Source organism: Ambystoma mexicanum, chromosome 7q (assembly GCF_040938575.1).
Source record: "Ambystoma mexicanum isolate Mex_15411 chromosome 7q, UKY_AmexF1_1, whole genome shotgun sequence".
In the NCBI taxonomy this organism is placed as follows: Eukaryota; Metazoa; Chordata; class Amphibia; order Caudata; family Ambystomatidae; genus Ambystoma; species Ambystoma mexicanum.
This window is the reverse complement of record NC_090941.1, coordinates 544,797,929-544,819,754: the sequence shown is the minus strand read 5'-3', so window position 1 is coordinate 544,819,754 and position 21,826 is coordinate 544,797,929.

Here is a 21,826-nt window from a genome sequence, read left to right as displayed (position 1 = left end):
AGGCGGTAAGGGATTACTGGTACCCTTACCGGTACCGGTAATCCCTTACCACCATCCGTGTAATGAGGCCCCATGTCTTTATTTAGTTGCTGACAGATCTGCAGCTCTGCTCCCCTGGATATGATATAACCTTTCTGAGTGCACTGCTGAGTCCCTCCGTCTGCATCAGGGAGTCCCTGGCTTGACTTTTTCTGTTAAGAGAGATGAAGCAAAGTTCCCTTGTAACACCTCCAACCAGAATACCACAAAAGTAGCAGGTGGCGATGATGGTGAGCAGCGGAATTAGATAGTTGCAAGGAACATCCTTTCCGACAGTGAAAATCATTGCTTTCAATCCTGTTCTAAGTGGATTGTTTGCGAAACCTCTGTTCTCCGCTGACTGGGGCACACCAAGAGGATCACAACGGTGGTAAGAACAAACAGATCAAGTGGTTACTTGGCAAGATGGCTCCTGCATCTGTTCTGACTGCTCCGCCCAGCTAAAATGAAAATGGCAGCCGCTATGCACCTGTGTAAGGAAACAAAAAAACAGGAAGTGTAGGAGTGGGCTGATGAAGATGACAGTAACGGACCATGACTGTGGTGTACAAGGTACTTGTTCACTTGTGAGCAGAAGATGAGGCTGCGCTACTGAAGGGAGCAGTGATGCAGGAGGAACAGTGAGGAGAAGAAATAATTAGCCATTGCGCCCCACCCAAAGGAGCTTTGTTGAGCGAAAGTCGTTTTGCATTACATTCTGGACTACGTCTCCCTCTCGTAAGGGCACCCTCACACGCCCCTGGCATTAAACTTGGCATTAGATTCCAAAAGAGATTCCTGAGAAGATATATAGGAGTGGGACCAGTGAACTGTGGCCATGGAGATGTTAGCAGGCTGAAACATGAGGGAGGTGACGCCGGGATTGAGGTCATCGACCAGGGCCCTCCGCCAACTCTAACATTCATTGTGGCGGGTGGGGAGTGAGTCCTGGGGGAGCGCTGTCCTTGTGCTCTCTCTCTAGTGGACTGGGGTCATGCTCCTTTTCCCCGTGATATCCCCTAACGCATTTAGCACCTAACAACATATAAAAACACATTAAAAAAAACAAAAAACTCACAGAAAAACCAAGAATAGAATAGAGGTGGCTGGAGTGGGAGAAGGGGTGTAGTGGGAAGGCAAAGAGAGGGAAGCAGAAAGTAGGAATGGAAGGAAAAGAACGAATCAAGCAAGGTTTCTTTCAAGGCATAAATCCCACATCCCTTTGGATCACTAACAACTAGAGTTGGAAAGTTGGAAAGTCACCAAAGAAAGGAGTTTAGTGTCATAAGGCCAAGGACCCTTAGGTTAACATCTCAGTACATTTAGTGATTAGCATACGTAGGGTGAAACAATCGCTGTATACTAACCTGGGGCTAGTCTGGCCAGGGAGGAGTTGAATTGAAATGAGAGAGAGAGTGATGGACAGAGGGAGCACTGATATTTTAATACAAACCCTTGAACCTTGAACCGCCTCTGGTATTTGGATTCTGGTGACATCTGTGACAATAGAACTATATAGGAATATATTCTATGCTGAATGGAAATCAAACTAAGCGTATTACACTGGTTCCTGGTGCATAGTACCAGAAACCTAATAGGCGTTATATTTCAAAAAAAGGTAGCAGGCGCTCCTCTCCAGGAAGAACATGGCAGGATAACCTGTTCTGAGATGAGAGTTTGCAGCATATGCTTTTTGCTCACTGTACCTTTCACAGATGGGAAATATCCATTTGCATATCACTCTTTGTCCCGCCCACATGGGCAGTCCAGCACCGAAATGCTATGGCAATTCCTCTCTGACCAAGAGTACCCACAGCAACCCCATACACGTGTTTCAGCCTTGTTCGGCTTCATCAGTGAGGTGAAGCTGTGCCTCTCTGAGCACATACTTTATCTAACAGCATCATAGCATCCTTTTTAGAACAGGTGCTACAGTAATTAAGACCTCAGCCAGTTCCCATCGACTACTGACTCTGTCGAACTAAGCACTTCAGTTTGTTTTGTTTTACTGAGTAGGCAGTCACTGGAATGGAGGCTGTGTTTATAGCCTCATGAAAAAGTGATTTAGAGCTAAGAAGCTGTTTGCCATGACTTCATGCGGGAGGGACCCAGACCATAAAGAGATGCTAGTGGCAATGCTGAAAGGGGGACATTGATTTCACGTTAAACCTAAGGAAGATGCGGTGGAGGCAATCAAAATCATGGCGCCTCCCAAAAGTAAAGGAGATATTCTGTCATTTTTAGGGTTCATCGAGTTTTACGGAAATGTATCAAAGGGCTAGCAGACAAGACGAGGAACATGCGGAGACCCACACGCAAGGGTGTGATTTTTTCTTGGAGTGAGGATTGTCAACGAAGAGTTTGAGGAGGTGAAACATTCGGTAGTTAATGCCCCTGTGTTGGAGGGGTTTGAAGAAAATCTGGCGACTCTGCTGTTTGTAGATGCAAGTGAATGTGGGCTGGGAGCAGTACTGATGCAACAAGACAGTGAGGGCCTGCATACCATAGCCTTTGCTTCCAGGAGTTTGAAGGGAGCAGAGTGCAGCTACTCTGTAGTAGAGAAGGAGGCACATAATATTATTAATAATAATTATAATAATAATAATAATAATATGATCAAAGGTTTCCGAGGCATGCGTTTTTTTTCCACGAGCCCACTAGCAGATTGGGAACCACAGGCGCCCCAATGTCTATGCGCTTGAACTGGCTTCGTTTATCACACCTCCCTCCTCACAAAGAGGGTGTGGTAGTAGCCGCATGCTCTGTGTGGTACATGAAGCAGGCCCTTTGACCCGTCCTGAGTCTTGGTCCTGTATCTAATATCAAAAAAAAAGCTCAGCTGCTTCAGCTGCTCAGGTGATAAGCTTTCAGGAGCGAGCCAAGTGTGTACATGTTGCTAGGCTGCAAGAGTTGAGTGCCCTATACAATAAGCCTACCTCAACTGGCCAGGGTGAAATACTGCATGACTTTATTACCGGCAGAATAGTACATGCTCCCAGTAAACTGAAATTGGCGCATACATTAAAATATAAATGAAAATGAAATACGCTCAGTTGCGTCTGCCTGGTCGATTGAATGATGAGGCGACCCCTTGAGGCGAAATGATGCACAATGCCTTGCAAATGTGTATTGGCCGAGAATCAGAGATAATTTGATGGTAAAATACTGGCGAGATTGCTTTTCTGATTTAAAAAAATGATATGAGGAAATGTCATTGACAGGTACAGCCCATTTGTGTTAATTGGGTTCTGTTCATTCACGGAATGGAAAAATGTTTATTTTCCTTAGCAACCGTAATGATATTGTGTCTGTCTCAAAGTGAAACACCCCTGAACATTTTAATTAATTACATGAACGTGTGCTCCGCATACCAGGAAATAAAATCCCATTTACATTTTAATCAGCATGCCATGAACTGCAATATAGCAGCAAGGTAAAATGATGCCAACGTTTGATGGGCATTCCCAGGATTAATAAATATGTATCATTTGCCAAGATCCTTTCTGAGAAGGAAAACAATAGCGCAGAGCCATCAGTCATGGCAAGCTAAGCACTCGGTAACTCACACACACAGCGCCGTGGGCTTTGATTTGACTTGAACATGAAAGGGTCGCAGCAAGCCGGCGTGATGGTCCACCGAGGCTGTGGTTCGATTTCAGGGGTATTGATGTATCCAAATGTCCATTGCTCTTATGCTACGAGGGACAGCTTACAGGGTGAATGTGTTATTGCGTTTTTAAAATGTGCAAGAGCACGTGGCCTTCCGTTCAGGTAATATAACATTTCTCATTAGCATCCCAGGCACATTGATGGTAAAAGCTAGCATTCAGGACATGCGCGTTGATATCTGCATAACCCGAAGCTACTGGAGATGTTATGGAGCGCCTAAAATGGCAGCGTTGTTATTTTTAAGGGGAAGCAAACTTTCTCAATTAAGTATTTGGTCTTTATCCAATAGACATATGAAAGCTTTAACATTTTGCCTCAGAATAAGATTGGATAGGCAGGAGCTAAAAGCAGCCCCTGGGTTTCCAGCATTAACCAGTGACCAGGAGCTGCCACTGGGGAGTGAGGAGCTACTATATAGCGTTCTGCAAATCTAACTTCCAAATAAGATGTAACGTAGCATTGTGTCCATTTACTACTCTGTATGCTTTAAATGTCATAAAGAACTGGCATAATGTTAATGTACAGATTGCCCCAAACACACAGAGTTAAATTCACATAGGGGTGTTGTTTCGGCATCTGTTGGTCTGGGGAGCCAAAGGTAGCTCCCGGTAGCTGTTAACCAGGCTCTTCTAGGCTACAAGGAGGAGTTAAATAGCTCCCAACTCCCTACAATTTCAAACCCTGCACCTTTTTATGAGTTTTTTTGGTATTTCTTATGAAAATACTGTAAAATCTGTTTACCTTTAATATCACTCGGTCTGGCAGATTTACCGACAGATTTCGAGTGGGCTAACAGCATTGTAAATCACAACTTTTGTAGTCCAAGGACTCCATAGGGAATGTGGTGGATTTATCTTGGGTGGTAATTCCTCCCACGGTATATGGACAGGGTTTTGTAGGTCAAGTGGAGGAGTCACCTCCAGCAATGTACTCTAATTGAATCCTCCACTTGACCTACAATGTTGGAATTTGGCAGTGCAGGAAACCTGTGGTAAAATGCCAGTAAATTCCTAACTGCCATTTCACATGAATCTTTCCCCACACAGCCAAACTCAAAATGAGCCTTGGAGGCCTTATTTGGTATATGCAGATATCTGAACCCAACCGGCTATTATTCTTCCTGTGTAATTTGTTCTGAACCTAGTAGTTTTATAGTGCATTTAAATCTCACACCAATGAGATCAAGTGTTTTCTGTTAGTGCCTTAAAAGCCATAAATAGGAAGACATTAATATATAAGAACAACAGCTGCAAGTACCTGAAAGCTACCACCCAATTTGCAAAGAATCCAATACCTTTCAAATGGATGATCAAAGGCGTGCAGTGGCACCTTGGAGCGTACCTCATGCACAGAATAGAATTACCATAGTAAATTTCCTCTGACCAAAATAACCGGACAGACTCAAAGAATATGGCAAAGTACTACTTTACTGACAGCTCAAATAAAGTAGGGAAATCTAGTGACCATACAAAATGCAGCTCACACACTCTCGGTTACTTTTCTCTTACACAAAGACTTTATACTTCGATGCATGTCGGCTATGATGTCAACCTACGTGCCAAACAGTGAAACCTAAAGAGACAGGGATCGGTTAGGAGAACGTATATACCTAGGGTATTTCTAAGTGTTAATAACCTGAGTGGCTGCCCCATATCTAGTAGGCTTGCCTTGAAATACGTATAATACTGATTAAAAAAATAATAACAGTGGATTGGCTTCTGCAACATTGTATAGGATGTTGCTACATAGCCACTCATCATTGGTTGGCATACTCTCCCAACCTTAGATATTCGGTTCGCTAGCAGCAGATGAACAGAATGAAACCCAGGTGCAGAGAACAGCGTCACACGACTGCCCACATTGATCAATTAGCCTATCATCTCTCATCAGCTAGACCATGAGCCAAAGCTACTCCTTTGTAGTTGACCTTGCTGGCTGTAATCTAAGAGAAATGTGCCCTTCATTCATAGCTTATCCTGGTTAACTCCCTTTGTACTTTCTGTTAAAATGAATTTCTGAACTCTGACCTGTAGGGCGGAGGTTCAGAAGGCCAGCCTAATTTCTTGGAACAGGGTAACCTTCTGGGCAAGCCAGACCAATCAAGGTAGCATTGACGGCGGTCAAGACTAGGTCTCAGGAGGGGTGAGGGTGATGGAAAGCCCACAATGAGCACACACACAGCAAGGGCACTACAAATTACTTTCAGTCAGGCTTATATCAAAAATACATATACATTTATTTAAAGGCCTTTTAAATCAAACACAAGCAAAGATCAACAGTAATACTTAATCCAAACCCACACTACTATACAACATATATACAGTTACAATGGCCTAAAGGAATGGCACACAGTAAGGGTCCACAACCTGTAACGGAAAGGAGCAAACAGTACAAATGTACTTTTGGTAGTCCTTCACTTTATCAACCCTAACTGAAAGGCAGTCCAGTCCCTAAGAAGAGTGGTGCCTTATGCTGAAATGAACTTTTGGATGCAGAGGCACGCAATCGTGTGGTTGGGCAAAAACGGGGTCTCTTGCAGGGGCTGTAGCTGCTCAGGAAGGCAGGTGAGGCAGTGAAGAATAGGTTCCCTCTATTCAAGGAGGGTCTGCCCAAGAGGGCAGAACAGACTCCAAGGATTGGGAATAGCTCGGTAGCACAGGCTACCTCGATAAAGGTGAGTGGCCCTCAGGGGACACTCATGCGTAGAAGTGGATGGATGTGCCAGGGGCCACTGGTAAGGGTTGCAAGTACTCACCGACCCAAGGCGCACTCTCGACCAAACTTCAACTTACCGGCTGAGTTCCAGGGATGATTCTGTGGCGGGACAGTGGTGATTTCTCCTCTCCTGGTGAAGGGATCAACTCAATTTCACTGCAGCTCGTCTCGGGGCAAGGGGGTCACAGCAGCAGTGTACCCACGAAGTTTGTCACCACGGCTGGGCCACACAGTGACCGCGTGTACTCGGGTTCAGGCGTACTCTCCTAATTCCAGACCTAGGGTGCCCAGGCGTACGAAACTCAGCCGGAGATTACCTTGGACCCGGTGCTTACGATCTCGAAAGTCTCAAGAGTTAACTTGAGACAGCGGCAGTTCCAAAGCAAAGGACCTGCGCAAGCTGGTCAGTTCACTGGTTGGCCCAGGAACACTTCCGGAAAGGCTCACTTGCAGGTTAAGGTTAAAAATAAGAGAAAAATAACAGCAGCCACCAACTCTGTCCAAGGCGCATCAGTACTTCTACCAAAAAATCCTTTGAGGGTGTCTAGGGCCTTTAGAAAGAAAGTAAGACCTCAGCGCACTATATTGTAAGGTACTTCGTGCACTGGTAAAAATGTTGCGAAGAACTTGCAACAGAGTGAAAGGCTTAGGGAATCAAAGTCTCCCAGTACTGACTGTCTTTAAGGGCATGTCAGTTTCTCCATAACAAAGTGAGCAAAAACCCAGCGGACTACAGCAGAAGGCTGTGCTCCACTGGCAAAAGTCAGGCTAGGATGGTCAGACAACAGCAAAAATTTGGGAGATAGACAACTGGAGGGACAATTGCTCATAAATGGAAATCTTTCATAACACTTTCCAATTATGTCTTGCTGTGTCATCTTTAGGCTTAGTAAAACAGATATTCTTTGTTCCTCGAACGAAGCTGTTTTCTGCAGCGTTTCTGATTTGTGTCCCTGGTTTGCCTCTGTGGTAGTTTTGACACACTCTGACGTCCATCTTTCCATCATGGCAACTTTACTCATGTATAGTTTCTACTGCAGTAAGCTTCTATGTAACTCATCTACCTTTTTTTTATGTATATATACATTTGCTCAGCTTCATCTCACTTATCTTCTCAGCATAGGTGATTTCTTCATCTCTTTATACTTGATTACTTTGTTACTTGGATTACACCTTCATTCTTTAAGTATTCTTATATCGTTTCTGTGCGTCATCGTATCTTCCCTTTATGGCATCACGTTAGTCTCATCTGTTCACACTTACAGCTCCTCCTTGTCTAATGGTGTATGCCGACATCCTTCCACCACTTCAGTGTGAGGGTACATTTGATATGGTTGTCTGAGTGCATAACGTCTCTCATATCTTCGGTGTGTTATTGGGATGATACCTGGTGCTATGCACAGTCTTCCTGCTTTGCTTCCAGTATGATGGAGGTGAGGAGGCAGGCACTAGAGATGACACCATCTGCTCCTCTGCAGAGGTAGTTCAGCTCAAAAGTGTTATCAGTTCCTCTGAAGAGCATCATGTGGTTGATGATGCCACTTCAGTTCACCTGTGGGGCATTGGTATGAGCTAGAGGACTTTATGATAACATGAAGGGGAAGAGGGTGGCATTCAGCCTGTTGCTTGGACTATTGACTTTAGTGACGACTGGAGCATTGGTCAATCAAATGTTGGGCACTGCCATTATAGGGACATATTAGAGAAAATGTACATTGGTGCAATCGCAATTAGCACTTGTGCAAATATTGTCCTTGTGCAAAAATAAAATTCTTTAATTTTTGCACCACGACAAAACATTAGGACTAGGGTAAACATTGCTCTGGAGCAAAAATGTATTGAACACATTTTTCTTTTTGCACTTGCACACAAGGAAAATGTTTGCCCTAGTGTTTATTGCACTTGCACCAGTGAAAAACTTCTGTAATATCGCCTTTGATCTATTGCTGGCAGGGGCTACCTCCAACCATATAGGGGCCCTCTCCCCTCCAAAGGATAGTGGGTGCTGGGATAGAGGGGTGAGCAGCCATGCAAAGTACAGAATTTAGAATGCCATATGCCCTGAAAGTCTGCAGAGTTAACAATCACAACACAAATAACCAGAACACGGATTTGTGTAATTTGGCCCAACTGTTGCATTATATTGAGACCACCCTTAACAAGGGGAGTTCCTTCACACCCCCAATCAAGGAGCCCTGCAATGCTTGCTTATGTTTTTTTTAGCCCTTTCCTTACTGAAGGCTCATATAAAGTCACACAAATCGCCCCCCTCCTCTGCCCACAGTGAGGCCAAGGTATAGGATATATGTTTGCATTTTTGGAAGATATGTAATAGAGATCACACTAAAATGACACACGCCACCTTCTTTGCGGCTCACAATTAAAATGATTGGTACACAAATAAATCACGCAAGTTAGTTGTTAAAAATACAAATCACAATACTTTACTTTATACAGATTTCACTCCAAAAAAATAATCAAACTGGTCAATGAACACAAGCAATTTACATATGCAGTGCTGTGCAATTTTGAATTTCCTGGGCACTTAAAAAGCTAGCAGTTTGGTTTAGAGATCGGTACAAATGCATATGGCAATTTTGATTTCACCCACACTTTTGATTTAAAATAATCACATGGTCATTTAGCAATTTGTTTTCTGACCTGCTGCACTTAAAGGTCTGTGTTGGTAAAGTTGGACAGTCAAAATTGGGATGGTTTGTGAATTTTGATTTCAGACCCTAATCCACTTAAAGGCCTGTGTTGGGGAAGCTGAACAGAAAGATTGCCCAATTAAATTACAGACTATACTTTTCTGCGCTCACTGTGAATAAGCTTTGTTAATTTTGAATTTTAAAAAAATTCACCCTGTGATGTTCTGCCCAGGACAATTAATTAATTTAGTATTTTTAGTTAAATAGGCTAAGGACCTACACAGTTTTGCACGCCCCCCTCCCACCCCCACTGCTATAAAGGGAAATGATTTAAGGCAAGCAGACCCCCCCACCTTTGGTTTCAATTGGCTCAATGCTACTCACATTGAAAGCCTCGGTTTAAAGTCCAGGAATTCCATCTACATCCCAGGACCCTCTTGGAGGACAGGGCGGGGTCTGGTCACTCCACTCTCAAGAATCGTCCCCAACTCTTCACCATAGGGCCCAGTCAGCGGCTTTTTTAGGCCTCCCCAGCAATAGACAGCTCCACCAAAATATAATCTCAGCAATCTCCTTTGGTGTTTCCTTGTGGCGGTCAGTTGGTAAGTTTCAGAAGCTCTGTACCTTCCTCATAGTGCATTCACTTTATATACCAGTGATGACACCATCAAGTTTACAACATTGGGATTGGTTTTTCATTTGCACTTCCCTTTTTTCATGTCAAATTTTGGCAAAAATCTAATTATGCCTCAAAATCTTTGTGATTTACTAATAACTGTCATAGTATACATATATTCTACTTCAGCTACTCATGGGGAAATTAATAAAATTGCCACCAGATCTGCACTATATTGCACAGCCGTGTGGCAATTTTCTGCCATTTACACAAAGCACATAACAATTGTAAACATGTGATGTATTCCCCACACTCCTAATTTTACCCTTTACCAGTTTTCCAACTCTCAAATGCCGAACAAGTTCAAAGCAGCCAGAAACACCTTTTAGATGGTTTACAATTCCCTAAGTCACAGGTGGAGGAATTCTTCTATCAACAGAATCGCCTGGAAATCATCTAAAAAATGAAACATACATGTAATCATTGCGACTTGTGGTTTCTAGTAAAATGACAGTCCATTTAAACAAAGGGAATCTTCATATGTGCAAATATGAGGTTCCCTTCCTCCAGGTCATTTGCCACACTGGGCCAGCCTGTTTTTTGTATATTAGTCTCTTTGATGCTTGAAGTTGGTTCAGCCTTGATTGCAGCCCCTGTTTTCACACCTCCCCCCTATATTCCGGTCATGCACCAGCTACACCATTTGGCCTGCACAGAACTACCCTCAAAGACAGCAGGTCAAGGGAAACTTGGTTTTTTCGACACCCTTCGGTAAGGCCCCATATTATTGCAGTTGTAAATAGTCGGGATGCAAGCCAAGCTTTTAGTGGGGGAGTCCTTTGTGAATTTTGCCGAGAGACCCATTTGCCCTTGGCTGAAAGGAACTCACTTATTGCATTTTCTAACATCAGCCTTGATTATTTGACATACAGTGTGTTTTACTGATCATGGTTCACTTTTGCTTTTGTGCTGAGAGTACAGGGCTGTTTCTTTCATCTATATACATATAAAAGTGAAAATGTGTGAGTTTGTGAGTTTCTAGCAAATTGTATGTCTCCTATACAATTCTGCACCATTTCACCAATCTGCACCGAATTTTGTACATTTATCCCTACCTATGAGGGAATGAAAACCCAGGCAACACCGGGTATATCAACTAGTTCATTAATAAAATACACTTTTAATGATCTGCTGTTTGTTTTTCTGCTGAAAAGTGGGTTTGAATTGTGACAGCTCACCACCTTTTGATGGTTGCCAGTTTCAGTGAACATTTTGCATTTATTTCTCAGCCAGTCATGTGATTTACTTCTCCAATATGCACTTGGATTACATTTTTGTTTTTACTTTCTATGGATTTGCAATGCAGAAAGACACCCACATAGTCTGCCATGGGCCTACAGGAACTTTTCATGGAAACAAAGTGGGCTTTTCTTTTCAAATGTTTGCAGGTATTTTGCATATGCAGCATAATATACATTACATTTTGTCAGAACACGCTAACATTTCTCTCATGTCTTGCTTTAGACTGCAAACACACATGCAAAGGCATTTTGATGTCATATCAGTGCTTAAAAATCCTGCTTTTCATGTGAAAGGGGCCTTTGGATTTCTTCTGCCACTGTGAATTAAAAAGGCTGCTTCTCCTTTTGTAATGACAGGTAAGCCTTTTCACAAAGTGCATCCTTGTGTTACGTGCAGAAACTCCCACAGTCTTCTTTAAAAGTGCCAGTTTCTGTGTGAAGGTTTTTCTTGATGAAAGCTGGCAGGCCGTGCTTCCCGTGGTTTTTCAGTTTCATTATTTGGAGGCTTTGATTAATCCCCATATTTCCCTCCACCCATGGTTCTTCCATGATTCCTTTGTGGGAAAGAGCAGGGCAGAGTTGGGTTTTAATCCAAAATCTCATTTTCTTTTTCTTTTCTCTTATGTTGGAGCCTGCCCGGCTGAATTTCCTTTGTTAGGCAGTGGGCACTACAGTCTCCCCTTCCATCTTTGGGTTGAGGGGGGTATAGCATGGCACCCCCTTTCTTCTTTCCTTCTGGGGTCACTTGTGTTCTCACCGGACTCCCCTCTCACCGTCAGGCTGGAAGTGAATGGAATTAATTATCTAACAAGGTTCAGTACTTTTTACAAAACATATTTCCACAGCAGATGGAAATGGCATGCGAGAGAAAATATTTGCATAGAAATAGACAGCACATTTCAACACATCCACTCGAAAGAGGACCACATTACATAAAACTAGACACAACATTTGAAAACGTCCCTTGAACAACTTTGTTTTTGTTTTTGTTTTTAACATTTCCAAAGGATATTAATTAAACTACTCACCTGTTATAATTCCCCATCCAGGGTTTTCAGTCTTCGGATGATTCCTCTGCTCCACTTTCATTTGGCTCCTCAATAAGTCATAATGCAATACTGATCCAAGAGAGGACCTGGCTAGGAGACCTCTTCCCGAGCTATGAGGGACCATTGTGCACCAGCTAACCTTCGCCAAGAATCCCTGGAAACCAGTCCTCAAAAGGCTGCCAACTGGAAATGGGGACCGCCGAGGAATCTCAAAGCGCAGCACCTGGACATTGTCGACCAGGGTTCGGAGGATCGCCATAACCGCTGGAGGCCATCAAATGCATGTTGCCCAGAAGCGGGGACAGCTCGACGCCGTACCACCGCCAACCGGAGCTGCAATGCTCTATTGCCTAAGAACACTTTGAATCAAGGACTCCCTTGCTCATCACCGTCGACTGCTTTGACTCGCCGGAGAAAGTCAAGGTCGCAGACGAACTGAGGAGGATCAGCCGGTGGGTATCCCTCTACCCAAAGTCCTCAAAGATGCCAACGAAGATCCGAAAGCCAGCCGTGGTCGACTCTCGATCGCTGTTGCCAAACGCTGATGAACCGATGCCCTTGCTGGGCCTACGTTCTTCATTGACCCTTTGCAGCAATGAGCTATCATCGTCGAGGTGCAATGCACGCCTCATCTTCGCAGGACGTCCACGACCAATCGTTGACAAGCACCGCAAGTACCGAAGCTGCTGCCTTGACTCCATTGTGCACCTTTTCTTCGAGGAATCTCGATGATCCATGGCTCCTACCTTAAAGGGAGTTCAGTCAAGAAGGATCTGTCAATGACCCATCGAAGAATCCTACTAAACCAGGTACATTGGGGTAGTAGAACGATTTTATAAGGAAATAAGACTCTGGTAAACAATATATGGACTAGGCTTGTCAGTATACATTATTTACAGGTTTCCCAGGTGGGGGGATCCTCACAGAGAAATGTGTCTTGGTAAACGGGGCAAAGTATTCTGCCAATTGTTTAACCAACGTATTTACCTCCCAGGTCGATGGTTGATACCTTTTTGCTATTGATTTGTATGCCATTTGTAACTGTCAGCAGTTGGTGCAGTTTAATGGAGTCAGAGTAATTGTGGTGCCGCATAGAAATTGTACATTTATCATTACAGAATTGCCTGAGAACAAAGTGTGTTATTGTGTGTGTATATAACTTGAAACTTATTCATATAACTGTGTTATCACTAACATTGTGAGTGGACATTCCTTTATGGGTGCTTGGGGACTACACTGTACTTAAGAACCAGCCCGCATCACCTCCTGAGAGCTAAGCCTTGATTGCTCGACCATTGCTTCCAAGAATAGAGAATCATGGCTGGTGTGCTTTGTGCTTCTGCTCTGCCATATAGAGGGCAGGAGTACAGAAATCCCCCCTCCAGTCTTTACACTCCTATATTGGCATTCAGACCAGTTCTGTTTCTGGGATTGCTTGGTTTTACTCCTTATCTGCTGAGACCCTTGGCTTTGCTCTTGGGCTGCATCCATGGCATTTTGACATATTTCTTTGTATTCTGGATTGCTTAGCTGTATCCTTAACTGCTGTGACGCCTGGAAAATTGTTGTCTTTTGGATTCCTTTGCTCTGCTTATTCCTGCTGTGACGATTTGGAGAGTTTCTGCTGTTTGGTTTGTTTTTGTTATTTTTGTTTTGTATTTTTTATTCAGCCCCTTTCTTGGAACTTGTGTACATTGGATTTCCTGTCTACACCATTGACTTGTGACCTCTAAGGATTTTGGGGGATTTTTCTTTTTTTTAGTGGTTCCTTCACCGGACATTGGATTGTTATTGGATTGTTCTTGTTTGGACTTAAAGACATTGGACTTTTTTTCTCCATCAAGAACTGAATATATATTATCCCAACATGTTTATCCCCTTAGATTGCACCCTTGTGCTTTACGGGTCAGGTCTATCCTTCATGGACATTGTCATCTTGTGTCTACTGTCCTCTGACAAAATATCCCAAAGCACTACACCATCATCAGTGGGAGTATTTTGCCTCTTGTTAGGTTTGTCCGCAGTCTAAACCAGAAACCAGGTAGGAGTTGGGGACAAGGGAGACGGGTGGTGGTGATTTCTTGTCAGTTATCATGCATATATAGTTTTAACACTGCTTATGTTCATTTTCCTCCTCTAGCACTGCTGGTTGCTCCTGCCTTTTCACCTGAGCCCAGAGCCTGCCAGGTTATTATAAGTTCTGCATGCTGCACTCTTGAGGGAAAGGTCTCCCTGTGAAAGGAGACCCCATTCCTTGTAATTTATGGACTGTGGTTATCTGAATTCAGACTTATCCTTGACAGATTAAGGAGCCTACCCTTTGCACAGGCAATATTTTATCTACAAATTCAAAGGCACCATGCCAGGACGGAAGAAGCTTCCACTCCCTGGTCTGATTCCTTTGAAAATTGTGCAGTTAAACCTTGTCCCCTACTTCATACTCTTTCTTGGTGGTCTTTAGATCATAATAGGTCTTAATTTCTTCAGCCAACTTTTCTAAATTGCAACGAGCATAAGCAAATGTGTGCTGGAGGTGCTTCCTTAAACGTTCAATGTACTCATGAGTAGTGGGTGCATTTATCCATGTCTGCTCCTGGGTTTTTTTGAGCAGATGCTGAGGTAACACAATTTTTTTGTCCGGTCATGACCTGAAATGGAGACATCTTTGATACAGAAGTTGGTGTAGACCTAATAGCATTCAGCACAAGTGATAATTAGATGTTCCAACTGGGTCCAGAGTCTGCTAAGAACTTCTTTAAGATACTCAAAATTGTCTTGTTGTATCTCTCTACCCCCTATGCTAGAGGCCAGACAGTAGGCAATCTGGAGTTTTCTTCACCATTTTCACCATCACCTCATTGGTAACATGTCTTCCTCATTCTGATTCAATCCTTTGTGGCAGGTCGAAACGAGAGAAAATGTGGTTGGTGATTAAAGCAGCAGCTGTCACTGCCTTACAATTCGGGGCTGGAAGACATTCTACTCACTTTGTGAACAAGCATGTCATAGACAACATGTACTTGTTTCCTCTAGAGGAGTGAATCACTGGCCCAATGAAATCGACTTGCAAATCTGCCCAAGGCAGTATCTTCCCCTTTTTTGTAGGGAAGCTCTGTGTGTGAGTGAACTGGGTTGAAATTGAGCACACACAAAACGCTGCTTTAGGTAAGTGTCAAGGTGCTGGCCTATGTGTTGCCAGTAGGCAACCTTACACAAGATTTCTAATGTTGTGTGAAACGCCCTATGACTGCTAGTGGCCACGTCATGGGCGTGGTTCAAAATCAGGATTCTGAATGAGGTAGGTAGCACCCACTGGTCACAGCCAGATAGGGATCTCCTTACCAACAAACCGTCTTGGATCTGGAATATCTTGGAAAACGTCATCAACACCCAGAGATCCTCTTTACCGGTATAATCTGGCTATGTTAGAGGAAAACCCATGGGTCTTCAAAGTGTTGATCACTTTTTCCAACAATGGGGTCCTTTTTCTTTGCAGTGATCAGATCTGCATTTGGGGTATCTTTACTCCACTGGGCTGTTGAGAGTTTGCTGTTAGCACAAGTTTGTGACCTGGTGACAGTGGCAACTTGGATTTCCCCCTGCAAGAATTCTGTTTCAATGAAATCCCCCTGCAGAACTCTGGTTTTTGCCCACTGGTCAGCCAGGTAATTCCCGGTGTTATCTGGCCCCTCTAGTTTGGAATTACCTCTTATCTTCTTCCAATAGATGGTCATCTCATTGGAAATCACCATATCATCAGTTGACTGGATCAGTTTGGCATGCTTTAAGGGTACATTGTTAGCACAAAGCATGCCTCGATTATTCCAGTTAATCAGGTGCTCCACCAACCCATTCCAGACACAATCAGAGTCAGTGATTATGACCAGTTCATTGAGTTGTTGGTGTCCTGCAGTGAGGATGGCTTGATGTACGGCGTTCAACTTTGCAACCTAACTACTTCGGGTTCCTATTTTGTAACCAGCAGGGGTTACACAGTATCCTTCAACCCGGCATTCCCAATGCCAGCCATTAGTTCTTTTTCCCCGTTGTTATCAATATGGTAGGAGCACCCATCCACATTAACTGTGGGTATCCCCTGACACGTGTCTTTTTCATAGACCTTGTGTGGGGAAATTGAGTATGCCTCCATGTTGTTATTGGTACTTAGACTTTCGTTCTCACAACAGTTTTCTTGAGCACAATCATGCAAGTCCGGCAATCCTTGCGCTAGGGCAATTTTCTTGTTTTGACCATATCTGACTTCCACAGGAAAGCCAAGCATGGACAGAATCCAGGAAGTATAGGAAGTTTCTATACATATATTCTACTTCAGCTACTCATGGGGAAATTAATAAAATGGCCACCAGATCTGCACTATATTGCACAGCCGTGTGGCAATTTTCTGCCATTTACACAAAGCACATAACAATTGTAAACATGTGATTTATTCCCCACACTCCTAATTTTACCCTTTACCAGTTTTCCAACTCTCAAATGCCAAACAAGTTCAAAGCAGCCAGAAACACTTTTTAGATGGTTATTACAATTCCCTAAGTCACAGGTGGAGGAATTCTTCTATCAACAGAATCGCCTGGAAATCATCTAAAAAATGAAACATACATGTAATCATTGCGACTTGTGGTTTCTAGTAAAATGACATTCCATTTAAACAAAGGGAATCTTCATATGTGCAAATATGAGGTTCCCTTCCTCCAGGTCATTTGCCACACTGGGCCAGCCTGTTTTTTGTATATTAGTCTCTTTGATGCTTGAAGTTGGTTCAGCCTTGATTGCAGCCCCTGTTTTCACACCTCCCCCCTATATTCCGGTCATGCACCAGCTACACCATTTGGCCTGCACAGAACTACCCTCAAAGACAGCAGGTCAAGGGAAACTTGGTTTTTTTGACACCCTTCGGTAAGGCCCCATATTATTGCAGTTGTAAATAGTCGGGATGCAAGCCAGGCTTTCAGTGGGGGAGTCCTTTGTGAATTTTGCCGAGAGACCCATTTGCCCTTGGCTGAAAGGAACTCACTTATTGCATTTTCTAACATCAGCCTTGATTATTTGACATACAGTGTGTTTTACTGATCATGGTTCACTTTTGCTTTTGTGCTGAGAGTACAGGGCTGTTTCTTTCATCTATATATATATAAAAGTGAAAATGTGTGAGTTTGTGAGTTTCTAGCAAATTATATGTCTCCTATACAATTCTGCACCATTTCACCAATCTGCACCGAATTTTGTACATTTACCTCTTCCTATGAGGGAATGAAAACCCAGGCAACACCGGGTATATCAACTAGTTTATTAATAAAATACACTTTTAATGATCTGCTGTTTGTTTTTCTGCTGAAAAGTGGGTTTGAATTGTGACAGCTCACCACCTTTTGATGGTTGCCAGTTTCAGTGAAAATTTTGCATTTATTTCTCAGCCAGTCATGTGATTTACTTCTCCAATATGCACTTGGATTACATTTTTGTTTTTACTTTCTATGGATTTGCAATGCAGAAAGACACCGACATAGTCTGCCATGGGCCTACAGGAACTTTTCATGGAAACAAAGTGGGCTTTTCTTTTCAAATGTTTGCAGGTATTTTGCATATGCAGCATAATATACATTACATTTTGTCAGAACACGCTAACATTTCTCTCATGTCTTGCTTTAGACTGCAAACACACATGCAAAGGCGTTTTGATGTCATATCAGTGTTTAAAAATCCTGCTTTTCATGTGAAAGGGGCCTTTGGATTTCTTCTGCCACTGTGAATTAAAAAGGCTGCTTCTCCTTTTGTAATGACAGGTAAGCCTTTTCACAAAGTGCATCCTTGTGTTACGTGCAGAAACTCCCACAGTCTTCTTTAATAGTGCCAGTTTCTGTGTGAAGGTTTTTCTTGATGAAAGCTGGCAGGCCGTGCTTCCCGTGGTTTTTCAGTTTCATTATTTGGAGGCTTTGATTAATCCCCATATTTCCCTCCACCCATGGTTCTTCCATGATTCCTTTGTGGGAAAGAGCAGGGCAGAGTTGGGTTTTAATCCAAAATCTCATTTTCTTTTTCTTTTCCCTTATGTTGGAGCCTGCCCGGCTGAATTTCCTTTGTTAGGCAGTGGGCACTACAGTCTCCCCTTCCATCTTTGGGTTGAGGGGGGTATAGCATGGCACCCCCTTTCTTCTTTCCTTCTGGGGTCACTTGTGTTCTCACCGGACTCCCCTCTCACCGTCAGGCTGGAAGTGAATGGAGTTAATTATCTAACAAGGTTCAGTACTTTTTCCAAAACATATTTCCACAGCAGATGGAAATGGCATGCGAGAGAAAATATTTGCATAGAAATAGACAGCACATTTCAACACATCCACTCGAAAGAGGACCACATTACATAAAACTAGACACAACATTTGAGAACGTCCCTTGAACAACTTTGTTTTTGTTTTTAACATTTCCAAAGGATATTAATTAAACTACTCACCTATTATAATTCCCCATCCAGGGTTTTCAGTCTTCGGATGATTCCTCTGCTCCACTTTCATTTGGCTCCTCAGTAAGTCATAATGCAATACTGATCCAAGAGAGGACCTGGCTAGGAGACCTCTTCCCGAGCTATGAGGGACCATCGTGCACCAGCTAACCTTCGCCAAGAATCCCTGGAAGTCAGTCCTCAAAAGGCTGCCAACTGGAAATGGGGACCGCCGAGGAATCTCAAAGCGCAGCACCTGGACATTGTCGACCAGGGTTCGGAGGATCGCCATAACCGCTGGAGGCCATCAAATGCATGTTGCCCAGAAGCGGGGACAGCTCGACGCCGTACCACCGCCAACCGGAGCTGCAATGCTCTATTGCCTAAGAACACTTTGAATCAAGGATTTCCTTGCTCATCACCGTCGACTGCTTTGACTCGCCGGAGAAAGTCAAGGTCGCAGACGAACTGAGGAGGATCAGCCGGTGGGTATCCCTCTACCCAAAGTCCTCAAAGATGCCAACGAAGATCCAAAAGCCAGCCGTGGTCGACTCTCGATCGCTGTTGCCAAACGCTGACGAACCGATGCCCTTGCTGGGCCTACGTTCTTCATTGACCCTTTGCAGCAATGAGCTATCATCGTCGAGGTGCAATGCACGCCTCATCTTCGCAGGACGTCCACGACCAATCGTTGACAAGCACCGCAAGTACCGAAGCTGCTGCCTTGACTCCATTGTGCACCTTTTCTTCGAGCAATCTCGATGATCCATGGCTCCTACCTTAAAGGGAGTTCAGTCAAGAAGGATCTGTCAATGACCCATCGAAGAATCCTACTAAACCAGGTACATTGGGGTAGTAGAACGATTTTATAAGGAAATAAGACTCTGGTAAACAATATATGGACTAGGCTTGTCAGTATACATTATTTACAGGTTTCCCAGGTGGGGGGATCCTCACAGAGAAATGTGTCTTGGTAAACGGGGCAAAGTATTCTGCCAATTGTTTAACCAACGTATTTACCTCCCAGGTCGATGGTTGATACCTTTTTGCTATTGATTTGTATGCCATTTGTAACTGTCAGCAGTTGGTGCATTTTAATGGAGTCAGAGTAATTGTGGTGCCGCATAGAAATTGTACATTTATCATTACAGAATTGCCTGAGACCAAAGTGTGTTATTGTGTGTGTATATAACTTGAAACTTATTCATATAACTGTGTTATCACTAACATTGTGAGTGGACATTCCTTTATGGGTGCTTGGGGACTACACTGTACTTAAGAACCAGCCCGCATCACCTCCTGAGAGCTAAGCCTTGATTGCTCGACCATTGCTTCCAAGAATAGAGAATCATGGCTGGTGTGCTTTGTGCTTCTGCTCTGCCATATAGAGGGCAGGAGTACAGAAATCCCCCCTCCAGTCTTTACACTCCTATATTGGCATTCAGACCAGTTCTGTTTCTGGGATTGCTTGGTTTTACTCCTTATCTGCTGAGACCCTTGGCTTTGCTCTTGGGCTGCATCCATGGCATTTTGACATATTTCTTTGTATTCTGGATTGCTTAGCTGTATCCTGAACTGCTGTGACGCCTGGAAAATTGTTGTCTTTTGGATTCCTTTGCTCTGCTTATTCCTGCTGTGACGATTTGGAGAGTTTCTGCTGTTTGGTTTGTTTTTGTTATTTTTGTTTTGTATTTTTTATTCAGCCCCTTTCTTGGAACTTATGTACATTGGATTTCCTGTCTACACCATTGACTTGTGACCTCTAAGGATTTTGGGGGATTTTTCTTTTTTTTAGTGGTTCCTTCACCGGACATTGGATTGTTATTGGATTGTTCTTGTTTGGACTTAAAGACATTGGACTTTTTTTCTCCATCAAGAACTGAATATATATTATCCCAACATGTTTATCCCCTTAGATTGCACCCTTGTGCTTTACGGGTCAGGTCTATCCTTCATGGACATTGTCATCTTGTGTCTACTGTCATCTGACAAAATATCCCAAAGCACTACAACATCATCAGTGGGAGTATTTTGCCTCTTGTTAGGTTTGTCCGCAGTCTAAACCAGAAACCAGGTAGGAGTTGGGGACAAGGGAGACGGTGGTGGTGATTTCTTGTCAGTTATCATGCATATATAGTTTTAACACTGCTTATGTTCATTTTCCTCCTCTAGCACTGCTGGTTGCTCCTGCCTTTTCACCTGAGCCCAGAGCCTGCCAGGTTATTATAAGTTCTGCAGGCTGCACTCTTGAGGGAAAGGTCTCCCTGTGAAAGGAGACCCCATTCCTTGTAATTTATGGACTGTGGTTATCTGAATTCAGACTTATCCTTGACAGATTAAGGAGCCTACCTTTTGCACAGGCAATATTTTATCTACAAATTCAAAGGCACCATGCCAGGACGGAAGAAGCTTCCACTCCCTGGTCTGATTCCTTTGAAAATTGTGCAGTTAAACCTTGTCCCCTACTTCATACTCTTTCTTGGTGGTCTTTAGATCATAATAGGTCTTCATTTCGTCAGCCAACTTTTCTAAATTGCAACGAGCATAAGCAAATGTGTGCTGGAGGTGCTTCCTTAAATGTTCAATGTACTCATGAGTAGTGGGTGCATTTATCCATGTCTGCTCCTGGTTTTTTTTGAGCAGATGCTGAGGTAACACAATTTTTTTGTCCGGTCATGACCTGAAATGGAGACATCTTTGATACAGAAGTTGGTGTAGACCTAATAGCATTCAGCACAAGTGATAATTAGATGTTCCAACTGGGTCCAGAGTCTGCTAAGAACTTCTTTAAGATACTCACAATTGTCTTGTTGTATCTCTCTACCCCCTATGCTAGAGGCCAGACAGTAGGCAATCTGGAGTTTTCTTCACCATCTTCACCATCACCTCATTGGTAACATGTCTTCCTCATTCTGATTCAATCCTTTGTGGCAGGTCGAAACGAGAGAAAATGTGGTTGGTGATTAATGCAGCAGCTGTCACTGCCTTACAATTCGGGGCTGGAAGACATTCTACTCACTTTGTGAACAAGCATGTCATAGACAACATGTACTTGTTTCCTCTAGAGGAGTGTATCACTGGCCCAATGAAATCGACCTGCAAATCTGCCCAAGGCAGTATCTTCCCCTTTTTTGTAGGGAAGCTCTGTGTGTGAGTGAACTGGGTTGAAATTGAGCACACACAAAACACTGCTTTAGGTAAGTGTCAAGGTGCTGGCCTATGTGTTGCCAGTAGGCAACCTTACACAAGATTTCTAATGTTGTGTGAAACGCCCTATGACTGCTAGTGGCCACGTCATGGGCGTGGTTCAAAATCAGGATTCTGAATGAGGTAGGTAGCACCCACTGGTC